Source organism: Canis lupus, chromosome 4 (genome assembly GCF_011100685.1).
Source record: "Canis lupus familiaris isolate Mischka breed German Shepherd chromosome 4, alternate assembly UU_Cfam_GSD_1.0, whole genome shotgun sequence".
Classification (NCBI taxonomy): Eukaryota; Metazoa; Chordata; class Mammalia; order Carnivora; family Canidae; genus Canis; species Canis lupus.
Window position 1 is genome coordinate 34,865,275 of NC_049225.1, and position 13,489 is coordinate 34,878,763.

General features: G+C 60.7%; 1 protein-coding gene across 3 annotated transcripts in view; it reads right to left on the reverse strand.

The window, feature by feature from the left end:
- The window catches only part of GRID1 (glutamate ionotropic receptor delta type subunit 1), a 639,335-nt gene that overhangs the window by 469,252 nt on the left and 156,594 nt on the right, over positions 1–13,489 (reverse strand). Inside the window, exon 1 of one of the 3 annotated variants that reach the window (XM_038534517.1) lies at positions 9,910–9,988. The exons of the other annotated variants lie outside the window; for them this stretch is intronic. The gene's annotated coding sequence lies outside the window, so the exon portion shown is untranslated. Of the gene's footprint in view, positions 1–9,909; positions 9,989–13,489 lie in introns of those variants that run through there. 3 annotated transcript variants of the gene reach the window in all.

Here is a 13,489-nt window from a genome sequence, read left to right on the forward strand (position 1 = left end):
ATGTTATGCTAGCTCTTGCCGAAGTCCCTGGCTGAGGGCAAAGACACCCTGTGAACGCCCACTGTGTGCCTAGCCTCATCTCTGTTGAGGAAACTTCTCCAAAGCACACATTCCAATCTCGGCCATGCGGAATTCCCAGCTGGGCCCAGATCACCTATCCCGCCCTTCCTCTCCCAGCTGCCATGCCTTCTGCAGGCCAACTGCAGCATGACCACTCTCAAGTTACTCTTTGGGAAAGATGAACAGTGTACACAACCATGCCACCGAGAAGGAAGAAGGGAAGAAGGAGGCATGGTCCACAAAGGGTCTGAAGGCTGAGTGGCCAGGAGCCAAGCACCTGCTAGGCGTCACCATTCTCCAGCCCGAGGACCTGCCCACAGCTCTGAGAGAGGCTCAGCAGCAGCAACCTCCAGCACTACAGGGAGAAGAAAGCTATCCACGTGCATTGAGGGCCTGCCTTGTGCCAGGAACCAGAAACTCTCTACCCATTTAGCCCTCAAAACGATCCTTCCAGCTGGGAATAAGCACCCTCGTTTTTTAGATCAGTAACCTGAGGCTCACCTCAGGTGACCTGCCCAGGGTCACACGGGGCGTAAGCGGGGAAGCAAGGCATGGGATTTAGGGGAGCCCAGCTCCTAAGCTGTCGTCTTAGGATCATGTAGCCTACTGTCAAGTACACACTCACACACTGGGGCCGAAAGCCTTCATCCGTCTTTCGACATCTGTTTGGAAGTTCCTCCCAATGCTCGAGAACCAGGGAGTTCTTGTTAAGAAGCGTTTGCCCAGCTGGCTCTCAGGAAAGCTGTGCATCCATCACGGGCTTCCCACTTCTCTGCTGTCACTACCAGCACCGACAGTCTGAGTGTGTGAAACCTGAGAAAGGCTGCAGCCACGTGAGAGCCCCCTTCCCCTGGTCACGTGACCCAGTCGCCCAGAGAACCCGCTGTGAGCCACACTCTGCAGTCAGAGATGGCAAGAGAAAATAAGCTGATACACCAAGGAAGGTCAGAAAAGAGAAACAAACATAGGGCCACCGTCTGACATCCTAGCACAATCAGGTGGCTCGGGGGTGTGGGGATTCCTATGCTGGGGCTTCTGAAGCCTTATGGGGTAGGTGGCCTAAGAGGAGAGGAGGGACACGAGCAGAGGGGACGGTCTGAGAAGCTGGGTCAGGACAGGCAGAGCCATGGGAAGGGATAGCATCTGTGAAAATCTCATTGCGCCCGGGGTGTAGATGTGGGGGCAAATGGTGACGCGTGTCCCCCCCACCGAGCATCCCCAGTTCCCGGGAGAAATGTCGCAAGCCTATGACACACGTGAGAGCACCGAGGTTCAGACCGTGCACTGAGCCAGGAAAGAAGCTCTCCAGCGGAGGCCGTCCCAGGGCACAGCTACTGGGGGTGCTCTCCCGCAGGGCCCGTGTTTGCGTGGGCCGGGAGGCGCCCGCCCAAACGCACCCCAGGCTTCTCGGCGCGTCCGCCGCTCCCGGCAGGGCACTCGGCAAAGGAGGCGGGGATGGATGACCCGCTGGTCGACCTGCCCACGAGGCCTGCGAGCAGGTGCCGGTGGTCCCGAAGGCAGTGGCGCGCGGAGAGGGCGGGCGGAGGGGCTCCTGATGACATCTCCATCCCCTCGGAAACCAAAGGGAAAATGAAACAAATTACAGCCCGCGCCTCCCTGCTAAAACCGGATCAATAGAGAAGGCAGAAAAACAAGACTGCTTTATTTTCTACCAACTTCCAATTGTCACACTCTGTTCACGGGAGGAAAACGCGGGCGGGCGCAGGGAGCCTCGCCGTGTTCTGGGGACGGCGAGGCCGGGCCTGGACGTGTCCCGGGGGCATTAGGAACGTTTCTAACTGAAACCACGTCAGGTAAACGGGTGTGTTGTGGAGCTGGAGCCGGTCCTGCCCACGGGGCCCAGGCCCGAAGGCTCACGGGGTCGGGGGAGGAGGCGCAGGCATCACAGGGAGGGACGCACCCAGAGCAACGGGCAAAGGGCAAAGCACGGGCCGCCTTTGCCGTGTCGGCGCTGAGGCCAGGAGGGGACACCGGGGACCAAGAGCCCCAAGAGCCCGGCCGCCTCCAGCCGTGGCCCCTCCAGGAGGCCGTGGGCCTGGGGCATCTGGAAGGCGGGACAGGATGGCAGCGTCGGCACCCCCACCCCCCGCCCTGCTCCTTCTCCGCTGCCCCAAGGGTCCCCACGGCCAGGACACAGGCCAGCGAACCCTGCTTGGCAGGAAGGATCCCCCCAGCTGCCCTCCGCCCACGCCTGGGGCCACGCAGCCCCCAGGACGGCCCTGCTGGAGCGAGGGACCTGGGCATCGACCGCACAGCCGCTCCGGCTTGACCCTCGGAGCTGCGGTTGGCTGGCCAGCGGCCCCTCCAGCGCCAACACTGGGCTCTCGGTGCTCACGGGGGTCCCCCCGGCCCGCCATGCAGCCGCTGCCCCCCTCCAGGGCGAGGAGGGCCACCCGGCGCCCCGCCGGGACAGCCCACAGGTCAGGGTCAGGGCCTGGCCAGGCTGCAGCTCCCGCCCGGTCCCCCACCACCACCTCTCAGGGGCTCAGCGGCCCCGTACAGGCCCGGACGGAGTGGAGGCCCAGGGACCCTGCCCACTGCCACCCCGGGGCCGCCCGCTACCCCTTCCCGCGGCCTACTCCGTACAGGGCTCTCCAACACAGCAACCCGACCTGAGCCTGGATTCCTGAAGGCCCTGAGGCTCACATGCGCACCCCAAGTCCCGCCAGGCTGCCAGCGGAGAGAACAACCCCCACAGCCCCGCTTGTCTTCCCGGCCTCAGGAGTGTGCGGCCATGGCCCACAGCATTCCCTGGGGGCTGGCGTGGGTGTCGGGGGAGGGGCTGCTCCCACAGAAAAATAAAGCCTGGACAAGCAATGTCTTCTCCGGGCCACTTGCCAGCTCGAGGCCCACACCACACTGAGAACAGGGCACCTGGGGGCTCACGGTGGAGCGTCTGCCTTCTGCTCAGGGCATGACCCCGGGGTCCCGGGATCGAGGCCCGCGTCGGGCTCCCTGCATGGCGCCTGCTTCTCCCTCTGCCTATGTCTCTGCCCCTCTCTCTGTGTCTCTCATGAATAAATAAATAAGATCTTTAAAATAAAAAAAGAGAGAGAGAACAAGTTACCAGGTACAGCTGCCCCAGGCGCCCCATCAATGCTCAGTTAGCAACACTGCACCCAGGACAAGCTAGCGTCTCCCCCAGCCCTCCCTGACCAGCCCTGCCCGCCCTCCCCCAGGAGCTCGTGGCCCCAGAAGGGGCTCCTGGGGCCTGCAAGGGGCGGGGGCAAGGGCAGCCAGAAAGCCCCAGGCCAGCCAGGGCCCACAGAACCTCACTGAGCCCCAGGAAGGGCCCAGAGGAGTCACCGTCCACGGCCCAAGCCTCAGGCTCGCCCTGTCCCGCTTCTCCAGGCTGCCCGGGGTGAATGTGGGACGGAGCCTGGGATCAGATGCGGGTCTGCATCTGGAAGGACAGAGTTCCTCCACTAAGGCACTCCCGTAGATCAGCCCAGGCCTGACGGCTTCCTCCGGGGCCCCCGTCTCCTGTGCTCCCAGGCCCAGGCCTGCTCTAGCTCCGGGGTCTACACGCATCTCCCCGCATACCCGCTCACTCTGCCTTGGGGGCTGGAGGTCAGCCTCCTGTCATCTGCTCCTCCCCCGGGGCCCCGCTCAGCCGCCCGGCACCAAGGAGGCAGTGCACACGCTCAGCTGGGCGGGGGGTGGGGCCCAAACCGGCACCTGCCTCACCCGGGGCCTTCCCACCTACACCATCCACAGGTGGGCGACCTTCCAGAGACAAGGGAGGCGAGGTTGGGCGCGGCCGAGAGGTGCCTCACGCCCCAAGGCTCCCAAGACCCTTGTCACGCACTGGAAAGGGAAACCCCGCAGCTCCGCAGGCCACTCTGCAGACTCGGTGATGGAGGCTCGTGGGCACCACTACAGGCCTCACCTAGGATGTAGGCTCCCGAGAACAAAGGAGGTGGGCAGGTGAACGCGCTTCCCGGGGGCCTCCAGTGGCTGCGTTCATAGGGGACATGGCGTGTGCGGGGCATGGGGTGCAGGCTGCACCCCCCGAGGGATTGCTCAGGCCAGGGGACAAGGGCGCCTGCCAAATCCCGGCTGGGAGGCAGGGGCCCTGGGGCCACCACTGCGCCCTCCTCCTGCGTCTTCTCCCTGGGGACGTCCCACCGGCCCAGCCGCAGGGCTGAGGATGAGGAGGGCCCCTGGGCCCAGATGCCGGCGACGGCGCCCTCCGACCACCCCGCGCACCCGCGAAGGGCTCCACCTGAGGCCCTGGGTGGGGGGCCTCCGGGGACATGAGCCCCAGCGCTCCTGAGGCCGCCCCGGGCCGGGCAGCGAGGGGGGCCGTGGGCGCTCGGCGCATAGATTACCCGCTTCAATTACTTTATCTAACGATGACATTTGTACTGTAAAAGTCAGCGCAAAAATCAATGAGTTTTAAAGGACAAAATCTGGGGGAGGCTCCAGCCCAGTGACTTGGAACAGCAGCCCAGGACCGTGAGGAAGCAGCCCCAGGAGGGGCGGCGGAGTGGGGGGGGGGGGGGTCCACGGTGGCAGAGCCGAGCGCCCACTCCAGCCCCACCCCACGCCCCGGGCCAAGCGTGACACCTGTCCAGGCAGCCCCTGGACGCTGACACAGGGGAGGACCCGAAGGGCCGGCACATCCCCAGCAACCGCAGGGTCAGGTGCAGGCGCCACTGCCGCTCAGGAGGCTCAGGGCCAGAGCAGTGACCTTAGGCTGAGGCCCCGGGGAGGGGGAGGCCGGGGCGGGGACGAACAGCATTCGGGTGATGGAAGAGCAAGGCGAAGGCTGGGAGCTCAGTTCCCTCACGGACCCGAGAGCAGCCCCTTCCCCTGACCCTGGCGTCGCATCACCCGGCCCGGCCCAAGGTCGCAGAGGACGAGGACGGGTGGGCAGCCTCCCTCTGCCAGCAGCAGCGGGGGCCGTGGTGGATGCTCTCACAGCAGGGCACGTGTGGGGGCAAAGCCGGGGGGGAGGAGCAAGGAACAGGGCTCAGAGGCACATGAGTGAGCACAAGTGGAAATCCAGGAGCCGGTGCGGTGGGGCTGCCCTCCGCTGGCCCCAGGCACTCCAGAGGCAGACGGAGCTCTGGTCAGGACAGAGGGCCGCAGAGCAGAGGCCGGGGCGACCCACCGGCCCCGGGGCGCCCGCCACAGGAGACCCGTGCGGTGGCCCCGGGGGTCCGCTCCCAGGGCACCCGGCCTGCTCTCCTTCCTGGCATCCTACGCTGAGGGGCAGGGAGCCCCGGGACCGGGTAGATGGATGACCGTGTCACTCGCGCTCCAGCTTTGTTGAGGAAGGGCCCGGGGAGCCCTGTTTCCGCACGAAGGGCCAGGCCCAGGCGACGCCAAGGAGGGCGGACAGCAGGCCCCGAGAGGCAGGACTGTGCCCCGGGCGCTGGCGTCCTGAAGATTGGGGGCTGGGAGGGGACACAGAGCATCGGACAGACCCCCACAGGCCAGCGTGGGTCAGTGCCTGCGGGAGCCTGGGGCTCGGGGCGCTGGGCCGGAGCACTTTACAAACAGACGGGCACCGTTTCGAGATCTGGGTTTGGATTAAGGGTAGGACTAAGGGTCAAGACTAGGGTTGGCCTGAGGTGGGGGCAGGAGGAGACTTGGAGCTGGGGCTGAGCATGGTGAGCGCAATCCCTTCCTTTATTCCCAAATGCTCAGGGAGAGTCCACCCCCTAGATCTCCATGTCCTGGGGTGCCGGGGAGGAAGCGTGGGGCGGTGAGTGGCCACGGGACCATATCTGCAGGGGGCCCCTGGGATTCAGGAGGTGACACTCACACCCCAAACTCCTGAGCAGCACAGTGTGCTGCTGACTCACACCCGAGAGGAGACCGGGGTCACGTTGGTGGGACATCTGAGCCCACAGAAAGGCCAGACTGCGGAAGACACAGGAAAAGGTTTAAGGCTCAGGACGCCTGGGCTGACTACAGAGCAACCTCAGCCCCAGGCGGGCCTCCAGGCTGGGATCTGCCCACCTCAGCTGTGCTCCTTGTCCCTCCCTCAGGAAGCACCAGTACTAGGATTGGGGCCACTTACCAGCACGTTACATACGGTCACTCGCTGAGTGCCCACGAGGATCCTGTAGGGTCCACAACACTGTCCACTTCTGCTATTCCTCCCTGATTCTCACGAAGACACTGTAGGGTCTACATGACTGTCCCATTTGCTGTTGCTCAGTAGTTCTCACTAGGACCCTGTAGGGTCTACACAACTGTCCCCTTCTGCTATTGTTCAGTGAGTTCCCACGAGGACCCTGTACGGTCTACACGACTGTCCCCTTCTGCTATTCCTCCCTGATTCTCACGAAGACCCTGTAGGGTCTACAGGACTGTCCCCTTCTGCTATTGCTCAGTGAGTTCCCATGAGGACCCTGTAGGGTCAACACAACTGTCCCTATTGCTGTTGCTCAGTGAGTTCTCACAAGGACTCTGTAGAGTCCACAAAACTGTCTGCTGCTGCCGTTCCTCCCTGAGTTCCCACAAGGACCCTGTAGGGTCTACAGGACTGTCCCATTCTGCTGATGAGCACACTGAGGCTCAGAGAACTCATGCAGCCCAGCGCAGTCCCAGAGCTGGGTAGCGTGACAGCAGGCCCTGCCGACTAGATGGCCAATGGCTGCCCTCAGACGCTGGCCCAGCTGATATTTAGAAGTTTAGGTAAGAACAAACATGCCCCCCTTGCCTTCCCACCCGAAGGTTAAGTGTGACCAGGACGCAGTTTCCACCCGTCCCCGCAGCCACGGCAAAGCGTGCTGGGCAGTCTCTATTTCCACACTGTTTGGGGCAGAGCGTCCGTACCCTACACCTGTGCCTGCTCACGTCCCAGTGACGCCTGAGCCTTGCCCCAGACCCGGAGCCCTGAGTTCTCAAGCTCAGAACCTTCCTGCCTTCGTGGCTGGGACCCGATGGGTGTGCGGGCTGCCTGCTGCAGGAGGGAGGCCAGGGCTCTGCTGGCAGGGAGGCTGAGTGGAGGCCACCCCTGCAGCCCAGGAAAGGCCCAGGCAAGTGTGGCAGGAAGAGCGGCGTCCTGCCCTCCCTACAGCACTGCCGTCGTCCCCAGCCGCCCCACAGCCGTCCCGTCAGGGCGCCCAGAGCATTCCGCCGTCAGAGGCCTGGTGGGTTAGAGAGCCAACGGAGGCCCGGCCCCAGAGGTCTCCAGCTGTGGGCAGCAGCCGACGGCACCAGCTGGGCCCTGGCCAGGCCCTCCCTGCTGCTTCTTCCCTGGGGGTGGGCAGGGGAGAGGCCACAGTCACTAAATGTCTGTACCGCCGGAACCACGCAGCCGGCCCCACAGAGACCGCTCACCCCTCCCCCGGAAGAGAGCCACGTGGGCCCCCCCGGGTGCACAGGGGAGCTCCCAGGGGCCACTCGCAGCCCTGCCCCAGTTCTCCCCACAGACGCCAGGAGCACACAGTTGGGCTCAAGGGCTGCCGCAGGGGTGGCGGCAGGGAGGGCTCCCCGGAGCACCCCCCAGTTCTGCCAACAAGCTGGGGCTGGACCAGCGCATGCAGTCCTCCCCCAGGCCTGCGGGCCCCACAGTCCCCGCTTTATAGGTGAGGACGCCGCGGCCCCACCTCCTCCTCCTTGTGGGTCTCTCTCCCCGTCTGGTCCTCAGCCTATGGCTCTGGGACGCAGAAGCGGGTTGACTAAGCAACGGGGATGACCTGGGCCAGACACGGGCAGGCATCCTGCCTGAGCATCTCAAGGGACGTGTGTGACACCACACGTACCACCTTCCAGGGGACGAGGGGCCAGGGTGGAGGCACTGGGCCCCGAGGGACGCACCCCCGCAGGCCCACCCGGGCTTCTCAGGACAGCGAGGAGCACAAGCAGCCACGTGGGCCCCACAGTCTGGGCACACAGCTCAGGGCCGAGAGCCACGTGAGTACAGCGAGGGCAAGAGAAGGGAGCAGTCAGGGCAGGCTGCCTGGAAGAGGCAGACACAGGCTTCTGTGGTTTGGAATCCCTCACGGCATGAGTGCAGCCCAAGACCTCCGGGCCCAGGGTGACTGCCTGCCACTCTCGCAACTGCTGGGGCGCATCCTCCCTGCCTGGACAGACGTGGGAGGACCCAGGCAGCCTCTGCAGCCCTGAGGCGGCCCCAGGGACACGGGGGAAGGAGGCAGTGACACCCACACATGGAGACTTGGTGAGCTCAGACATGCACATGAATTCTTGACCACCCCATCTGCTCCCCCCACCCCGGGGGACAGGCCAGGGGGACAGGGGAGGCGTGCACCCCAGTGGGTGATGGCAGGGCAGTACAGCTCCAAGCTCCCAGGCCTGAACGGGGAGGAAAATTTTGTGAGCTCACCTCTCTGCTGGGGCAGGGGGTGATCCAGGAGGGAGGGGTGCAGGCTCAGCACTCCCAACCTAGCCCATAGGCTGGGGGGGGAGCAGGGGGAGGAGGAATGGAGGGGGGGAGAGGAGAGGGAGGCCGCTGCAAGAGGGAGGGGTGCGGGCTCAGCACACCCACCCTAGCATGGGGGGGAGAAGAGGGGGAGGTGGGGGAGGGCGGGGGGGCACTGCATAAGGAGGGGCGCAGCTCAGCACACCCACCCGGCACCAGTGAGGGGAGGACGGCTTGCTGCAGCCCCGGCCTCTTGGGGCTGCTCCAGGCCACAGGCTGTGGCGCGGGGTGGCTCCGGGCAGCAGTCCAGGCGGAGAGCTGAGCTGACGCCCGGACGGGCCACGCAGGGCACATGGGCCACATGCTCCGGGGAGCCAGGTGCCGGGCCTGCGAGGGCAGGGGGCCTGCACCGGACGCCACTGCGCGAGTGGATGCGGAGAGCTGAAGATCGCTGATGGATCAACAAACAGGTGGCTGGCGGCTGAGTCCCGGATCTGCAGCCCCCGCGCCGCAATCCACCCAAACTACCCGAGTGACGTCCGCGAGCGCAGACTCAGGAAGCGGTGCTGCGGCCTCGTCCTGCGCACTCCAGCCCCGGGGTGGCACCTGCTGGTGCCTGGCCTATGTGGGGTGCGGGAGGAAGCCGGCAAGAAAAAAACGGGCGGAAACGGAACAGCGCCCCCGGGGGATGCAGGAGAGCCAGGGGTGACGGCCTACTGATTCGAGCAAGTCAGAGAGATGCAAAACTCCTCCAGAAGTTTCCCAGCCGAGATCCAGGGGAGATTTCTGGGACTCAGCCCCTCCCACATGGAGGAAGGGCTCCCACCCTACAACCAGTCCCATCCCCACATCCTGCAGGAGGAGCTGCCTGCAGATGCTGCGCCCCCAAAAGGTTCAACCCCCCGCGGCCACCACGCAGCCCAGCCTGGGGGCTGAGCACCCACCTTCCCACCTTCTCCAGGGTACACTCACGTCCCTCGCCCTGTGGCTTGGGGGGTGGTCAGCGGAGCGGGCAGGGGGAGAGGGGACAGGCACCTGGCCTCCAGGAAGGTGCGCCTTGCCCACCACCCTTGACGGAAAGCAAACTGCCCAGGCCTCTTCCAGGAAGCCCCCCGGCACTCCCAGGACTCTGGGGAATGAGGAATCCAAGGCAGCACCCACCCCAGCACCCCGGGGCCGGGCCTGCACTGACAAGGGCAGCTGCACGGTGGGCCGAGCGAGTGCCCGCCCAGCTGGGGGGCAGGGATGTCCTCCTGCGGGCTGCACCCGCCTCTCTAAGCCCCCGCACACACTCTCCCAGCCTCAGTTTACCCCCCTGTGAAGTGGAGCTGCAGCAGCCCTCCTCCTGGAGCCATTCTCCCCTCCCGGGGGCAGCTCCTCTCGGGGCGCTACCTCCTCTGCGCCCCCAGGGGCCGTCGGCAAAGGGCCCAGGCCGAGCCACCTCCGGCTGTCACATTCCGGGCCCCCAGGACAACGCCACTGACCCGTCTGGTTGATAAAGGCGCATGTGTCCGCGCAGAAGGGAAGCTAGGGTGGCCCACGTTCAAAGGCTGAGGGGATCACGGGCCGGGCTCCCGTCCAACCCCAGCAGAAAGCCAGCTGGAAGCAGCACGTTTACTCGCAGGTGTCGCCCTACACGCGCCAGGCAACGTCTGTCCCCGCCTCTGCCCCTACGACCAGGACGCGGCCTTCCCTGCCTTCCCACCGCCCACGCGGTGCGTCCTCCCCAGAGGCAGCAGTTCTCAAGCTTGGCGGCGAATCCAAACCACCCAGAAGCGTCTACGAACCTCTGGGCTCTGCACCTGTTACAGCAGAGCACCCCCTCCCCACCCCCACGCCCAGGCAGGGCTCAGGCAGCGGTAGTTTTTGTTTTTTTTGTTTTTTTTTAACCTTTCCAAGCGATTCCAACAGGCAGACTCTACAGGCAGCGGGCGTTGGCCCTGCCAGCGCAGCGGGAGTTCAAACCAACGGAATGGTGCCCCCTGCCTGCCCCCGCCTCCGACCCGGGAACGCCCGGGAAGGGAGCCGGTGAGGGCGCGGAGACCTTCCACGCCGAGCCCAGGCTCCGTCCGCAAGCCTGGGGCCCGGACACCCCAACCTCAAGGCCAATTCGTCAAGCCGGGTGTCTCTCCTTCTCTCGCCTCGGTTTAGTCAATTAAGGAACTGTTGGAGGAAGAGAGAGGAATTAGGAGACGGCGAATCAGTCCGATGAACTACTCGTTAGCGTGGGATCTGTTAACGCAGGCGAGAACCTCAAGAGGCACCAAGATTCGGATGTTCCAAGTTCTACGACCTGAAAAACACCGGCGGGGGATACAGGGCAGCTCAAGGACAGCTCAAGGACGGGGTAGGAACGGGGACAGCACCCCCCAAAAATACTCCACTGCCCAGATACTGCCCGAAGGATTTTCAGGTTTCTCTAAGAGACGTTTTTTAACGACCGAAAATATGGAGGGAGATAAAGAGTCTATTTTAGGGACGCTTAGAAGGCTCTTAATTCCAGACCAGAGTACGGTCATTAAAACCTTGAGATGGTAATTCTACCTAAACCACTGACTTCCAGAGTTTTCATAGCATGATACATATTAAACACTTGAGAAAGCAAATGCTAGAGGAAAATGCGCCCCCCACACACACAATAATTTCAGTAAAGCACTTAGAATTATAAACCCTACATGATGCGCCAGGCCCTCTTCTAAACACTTTACGCATAGTATTTTTTTTTTATCCTTAACTCAACTCTGGGATGTGGGTGCTTTTTTCCCCCACCCCAAACAGCTTTATTGATATATAATTTACATGCCCCGAAACTCACCCATGATGCGCGTACAAGTCAATGTTTTTTAAATTATATTCAGAGTCGTGCAGCCATCACCACAATCTAATTTTAGAACATGTCATCATCTTTAAAAGGAAGCCTCGTGGCCATTAGCAGCTGCTCCCTGCTAAGGTCTAGATGTCGATACCCCCCCACCCCCCACCCCCATGATTCATTTGTTAAATCCTAACATCACGGCGTTGGGACGTGCGTAGATCACGAGAGCGGTGCCCTCCTGTGACATCAGGACTGCGAGGTCCTTAAGTCACAAGGCTTGAGCCCCCCTGTGAGCTCAGACACCGCAGAGCTCCCTACCTGTCTCCACCCCGTGAGCACACGCTGGCAGTCCCCAGCCCAGAAGAAGGCCTTCACCAGACCCTGAATCCGCTGGTGACCACGATCCTGGACTCCCCAGCTTTCAGAAGTAAATGCTTGTTGCTCATCAGCCACCCAGTCCAGGATATTCCCCAGATACCCCGCACCCCCACCCTAGCCCCTGACAACCACTTTCTGTCTCTATGCATTTTGCCATTTTAGGCATTTCATACAAATGCGATCCCACAATAAGGGGCCTTTCACGACTGTCCTTTCACTTCACACAGCGTGCGTGAGGTTCACCGCCACTGCAGCGTTTTTTGGCACTTTATTCCTTTCGGGGGCTGAATGATATTCCACCGTCTGGGTGCACAGTGGTTGCCATCAGTCCTCACTTTGCAAACGGGGGGTTCCTACCCAAGGTCAGGGGATGGCCCCGTGCAGAACCAGGCAGTCTGCCTCCAGGGCCCACGCTGAAGCCGCTTGGGCCTCCCACCATCAAGTGCTGGCCTGTTTAAGCCCATGGTATGACTCATTTTCCTGCAAAAAAAAATAATGGCTATATTCTATGCATGTAATTTTGCAGAAGTATCCAGGGCTAAAAGCAAGCTGTCTAGGAAACTCGATTGATCGTTTCCTGCTCTCATTAATATTTGCTCGTTGCTTATCCATTCATCCTGCCATCTGCTCCTCTCTCGCCAGCAAGTGATAACAGCACCTAAGATTCCAGAAAAGTTAAGGTATGAAAACCAAAACGAAAAACAAACAATAGTCTTTGCGTAACTGGAGAAAAATTGCCATCGTGTGATTTTTACTTTACTGCACGTTATGGAAAATTTCACACACTGAGAAAATGTAACGAAACCCCCAGGTACCCATCACACAGCGTCAGGTCCTATCAGGCACCCCTTCGCCCCCCCTTCCAAATTATTCTGAAAAAGATCCCCAATACTGTATCCTTCTCACGCAAACATTTTAATTGTACCTCTTAAAGACAAGGGTAAAAAAAAAAAAAGACGAGGGACATCTTTTAAATACACAAACACAATATCATGAGTCTGCCTAAAAAAGCGAACAATCCCTTTAATATGTCTCAACATCCCGTTGGTTTTCTAATTTCCTGTAAGTGATATTTGAATTTTTTTTTTTTTTTTTTTTTGTCAAATCAGGATCCTGATAAAGTCCATGACCTGTGGCCAAGTGCTGTATGTATCTCCGGTCGCTTCTGTCTCTACTTTGCCCCCTTTGTCTCCTCTGTCTCCTTTCATTCTCTAAAGCAGCACCGAGTATTGCCCAGGGTCTCCAAGGATCATGAGAAGTTATATAAAGATGTACGTGAAAAAAAAATTTTTTTTTAAAAGATGTACGTGTGAATGTGTGCATGTGGGTGGGGGCACACCTATCTACATACAGAGGGCAATACAGAGAGACACAGTGCCCCAGCATATCGATCTGGTCATCCCCTGGTGTTTCTCTCCCTCCTCGTACCCCCTGACTCCCAGGACATATTTCTTCCACTTCCCTGCCCTCTGCAAAGCAGGGAGAAAATAAATAAATAAATAAATAAATAAATAAATAAATAAATAAATAAATAAATAAATAAATAAATAAATAAATAAATAAATAAAATAAAATAAATAAAATCTAAAATAAAATAAAAAATAAAATAAAATAAAATACCTCAAAGAAAGGTCTGCCCTACATTTGAGAAGATTCAGGGCTAGTTTTTCCATTTCTCACTTCTGAGATTCTAGATGGATCCAGCTTGGAGGACAGTAAAAGCAAAGGCCAAATGAAACTAAAAAAGCAAACTGGAAAGAGAGGAAATAGGGCACCAGGCAAAGCTTGTGTTAAGAGGGATCAGGGGAGAGAGGATGAGAGTGGGAGGGGCCCCCGAAGACAGCCCCCCCACCCCACCACTGGCTCACCTC